This window comes from Zea mays, chromosome 5 (assembly GCF_902167145.1).
Source record: "Zea mays cultivar B73 chromosome 5, Zm-B73-REFERENCE-NAM-5.0, whole genome shotgun sequence".
NCBI lineage: Eukaryota > Viridiplantae > Streptophyta > Magnoliopsida > Poales > Poaceae > Zea > Zea mays.
Window position 1 is genome coordinate 10,262,659 of NC_050100.1, and position 5,066 is coordinate 10,267,724.

Here is a 5,066-nt window from a genome sequence, read left to right on the forward strand (position 1 = left end):
GGGTCCATAGCCGGAGGAGGAGCAGGGGCAGCACGAGAACTCCCAGCCTCATGATCATGTGAGCGTGGAGGCATAGGAGGCGGAGGCGGAACCCCAAAATCATCATCATCATTGTAAGGAAAATGGACCCCGGGCCATTTGGCTAATTGAGTTTTGGTGTTTGATGAACAACACAATCCGTGAACTAATAAGTTTTCTAGTGTTTGTGTTTGTAGTTCACATGATGCGAAGAGAATTGGACCAAGGCAATGAGGATGCAACACCTCAAAAGAAGACATAAAAAGATGCATAGGAGTCCAATACTCAAGAACAAAGAAGCCCGAAGAAATCAGCGAAGAAATCCAAGATAAGGGCGGTCAGCCAGCGCCTGGTGACGCACCGGACATTGGTGTCCGGTGTGCACCGGACTGTTCGATGAGGCACCGGACAGTCTGCGCAGAGAGGCCGCAGACAGGCGCTCTCTGGCTGTAGCACCGGACTGTCCGGTGTGCACCGGACTGTCCGGTGTGCCAACGGGCAGACGGCAACGGTCAGATCCAACGGTCGACTGCTACAGGCGCCAACGGTCGGCTGACGTGGCGTGCACCGGACATCTACTGTGCAGTGTCAGGTGGTGCACCGGACTGTCCGGTGCACCCGACGACAGAAAGCTGCTGCTTTCTGTCCAACGGCTAGTTTGGGGTGTGGAGGCTATAAATACCACCCCAACCGGCCATTCTCAAGGGTGGGAGCCCAAGCAACATACCAAGGCATATTGTAGACATTTCCAAGTGCTCAAACACCCAAGTGCTTAATAGAATCACTCGGTGATTAGCGTAGGTGCTTTGCGAAGTGCTTAGGTTAGTTAGACCGCATTAGCGCTTGCTCTAGGTGAATCCTAGTTTGTTGAGTGAGTTTAGACAAACCACAATCCCTCGGCTCTTGCGTGGGCCATTGTAATTGTACCGAGTGGGGCGAGAGTCTTGCGAGACCGTGACAACCGCGTTTGTGTCACGGCCGCCACCGTGTACCGGAGGGAACGAGGCCCGCGGCATTTCGGCCGGAAGCTCGATAGTGGAGACGGCGGGGAGCGTCCGAGAGGAGCCGGAAGCGGAGCACCACTGGCGCGTGGAGAAGGCCCGCGGCTCTCTATGGAGTTACTCGACCGTGGTGCTTGGCCCTCGCGTGGGCTTCCCTTTGCGTAGGGGCACCAACGAGGATTAGTCGGGACCTTGCGTGGTTCCGGATACCTCGGTAAAAATACCGGCGTCTTCCACGAGAGTTTGCTTCTCTACTTAGCTCTTTACATTCCGCATTTATATTAAGCATTTAAGTTTCAATCTTATTGTCATACTTATTTAGTGTAGATTGAAACTTAGCCTTTGCGGTAGAGATAGCAACACTTAGACAAAACCGAGTTTGCACATTCTAGTTTTGATTATTTGCACAGGTTTTGCTCTAGGGATTTAATTGTGGCCTAGTTTAGTAAAAGTTTTAGAAGTCCTAATTCACCCCCCCCCCCCCTCTTAGGCGTCACCCGTTTCCTACAAGTGGTATCAGAACCCGGTTTGGCTCATTTGAAACGCTTTAGCTTCACCGCTAAAAAGAGCCGACGCTTTTTAGAGGAAGGGATGGATACCCATAGGCCACCACACTTCGACGGCACTAACTTCCCATATTATAGTGCTAGAATGGCTTGTTACCTAGAGGCCGTTGATCTAGGTGTTTGGAGAGTCACTCGTGACGGGATGAAACCTCTCAAGAATCCCGAGAAACCCACCACAAGTGAGGAAAAAGAAATTCATTTAAATGCTAGAGCCAAAAATTGCTTGTATGAATCTCTTAGCATGGATATTTTTAATCAAGTATTTACCTTGAGAACTGCTAATGAGATTTGGCTAAAATTGCATGAGCTCCATGATGGCACATCCAATGTCCGTGAGCAAAAACATTGCCTAGTCTTGAATGAGTATAATTCTTTTGCTATGAAAGATGATGAGCTTGTTAGAGACATGTATTCTCGTTTGAATCTAATTATCAATGAGCTCAATTCTATTGGCATTAATAAGCTAGGTGATGCGGACATTGTGAGGAAGATTATCTCCCTGCTACCACAACAAAGATATGGGAGCATCATCACCATCCTTCACAACATGGAGGATTTGAGCAACATGACCCCGACCATTGTGATTGGGAAAATTGCAGCCTTTGAGATGTCGCGAAAAATGAGTCGGGGAGAGGAGCCAACTTCCTCAAGGCCATATGCTTTTGCATGTGATGAAAGGAAGGGCAAAAAGAAGGCTCCCACTCCAAGTTCCTCAAGTGAAGAAGAGGAAGAAGAAGAAAGTGATGATGATGAAGATAATCAACCATGCACATCATCCTCCGAGGACGAAGAAACAATTCGACGCGTCGGAAAGGTAATGAGGATGATCCGCAAGATTAATCTAATGGGTGTGCCCCTGCAGGTCGAGGATCTTCTCTTTAACATTGACAGGAAAAAGCAAAGGAAGAGAGGATGCTTCGCATGTGGGGAGAAGGGCCACTTCAGGGACAACTGTCCAAATATGGCCAAGCCCAAAAAGGAGAGGAGCAAAGGCAAGGCGCTAACAAGTGTTAGAACTTGGGATGATTCTTCAAGTGAAGATGAACCTCCAAGGACGCGCAGCCACCGGTCCTCGTCATGATCATCACGGTCATCACACAAATGCCTTATGGCAAGAGGTAACAAAAGCATTCCATCCTCTAGTGATGAAAGTAGTAGTGATGATGAAGGTGAGGGAAAGCCCTCTCTAGATGAGCTTGCGGAAGTGAAAGGGAAATGTGCCCTTGGGCCATTTCTAAGTATTTTGGTGATTGGGTGTCAACACAAGTGCTTAAATGTGAATCAATGCCCATAGATGAACAAAGTGAAAATCTAGAGCAAAGGTATGTTTCTAAGTCTTAGTACATTGGTTTTGTGTACTAATATATTTGTCTAAGTGTTAGAAACAGAAAGAAGAAGAGAAGAGAAGACTTGGCTGTGTACAGCCAAGAGGCTGTTTCGGTCTGGGGCACCGGACTGTCCGGTGGTGCACCGGACAGTGTCCGGTGCGCCAGGCTGCCCCGGCCGAAGAGGCCGCTCTCGGGAATTCGCCGACGGCGTACGGCTAAAATTCACCGGACTGTCCGGTGTACACCGGACTGTCCGGTGAGCCAACGGTCGGCCGGGCCAACGGTCGGCCGCGCGATCTGCGCGGGACACGTGGCCGAGCCAACGGTCGGGAAGGGGCACCGGACTGTCCGGTGTGCACCGGACATGTCCGGTGCGCCAACGGCTCCCGCATCTGCAACGGTCGACTGTGCTGTTTAAGGAAGGAAATCGGGCACCGGACAGTGTCCGGTGTGCACCGGACTGTCCGGTGCGCCCGACGACAGAAGGCAAGATCAGCCTTCCAGATTTGCTCTCAACGGCTCCTAGCTGCCTTGGGGCTATAAAAGGGACCCCTAGGCGCATGGAGGAGAAATCCAAGCAACCTTTGAGCATTCTTGATCATCCACACTCAGTCTTTGCGCATCCGTTTGTTATTCTAAGTGATTCGAGCTCCGTTCTTGTGAGAACTGTGAGATAGTCTTTGAGCTCAATTCTTGGCCGTGTGTGTGCGCATTTTGCTGTGGATTTGTGTGTGTTGCTTCCCTCCCTTACTCCGTATTTCTTTGTGAATCTCAAGTATAAGGGCGAGAGACTCCAAGTTGTGGAGATTCCTTGCAAACGGGAAATTGAAAGGAAAAGCATAACACTGTGGTATTCAAGTTGATCATTGGATCACTTGAGAGGAGTTGAGTGCAACTCTCGTCCGTTGGGACGCCACAACGTGGAGTAGGCAAGTTTTGTACTTGGCCGAACCACGGGATAAATCACTGTGTCTTCTCTGTGTTGAACTTCTTGTGGTTATCATATTGTGCAAGATCTTCTCTTTAGCCACTTGGCATTAACTGTGCTAACGCTTAATCAAAGTTTTGTGGCTTAAGTTTTGAAGTATACAGGATCACCTATTCACCCCCCCCCCCCTCTAGGTGCTCTCAATTGGTATCAGAGCCGTTCTCTTCACAAAGGGACTTACCGCCCGAAGAGATGGATCCTAAGGGGAAGGGAATCGTGATCAACGACAAAGAGAAGGAATCCTTCGTCAACGAGCCGAAGGACGACAAGCCTACCGACTCCGGCTCGGGGCATAGACGGAAGGAAGGGAAGAAGAAGAAGACAAGGCGCATCAAGGAGATCATCTACTACGACGATAGTGATGAGTCTACTTCTTCCCAAAAGGATGATGACAACGACTACAAAAAGACGGTCAATTCGAACTTTTCATTTGATTATTCTCGTATTCAACATAGTTCGAATTCGCATTTGCTTTCCATTCCTCTTGGCAAACCTCCACACTTCGATGGGGAGGACTACGGATTTTGGAGTCACAAAATGCGTAGTCACTTATTCTCTCTCCATCCAAGCATATGGGAGATTGTGGAGAATGGAATGAAATTTGATAGCTCGGATAGTCCTATGCTTATAAATGAACAAATTCATAGAAATGCACAAGCTACTACTGTTCTCTTAGCATCTTTGTGCAGGGAAGAGTACAATAAGGTGAGCGGCTTGGACAATGCCAAGCAGATATGGGATACCCTCAAGATCTCTCACGAGGGGAACGACATCACCATGCTCACCAAGATGGAGTTGGTGGAGGGCGAGCTTGGACGATTCGCCATGATAAGGGGAGAGGAGCCAACTCAAACTTACAACCGGCTCAAGACCCTTATCAACAAAATAAGGAGCTACGGAAGCACGCGTTGGACGGACCACGACGTCGTCCGCCTAATGCTCAGGTCCTTTACCGTTCTTGATCCTCATCTCGTGAACAATATTCGTGAGAATCCCAGGTACACGATGATGACGCCCGAGGAAGTACTTGGAAAATTCGTGAGCGGGCGGATGATGATCAAGGAGGCAAGGTACGTCGACGACGCGTTGAACGGTCCACTCCACGAGCCTCAACCCATTGCTCTAAAGGCAACAAGGAGCAAGGAGTCGCTACCTAGCAAGGTGG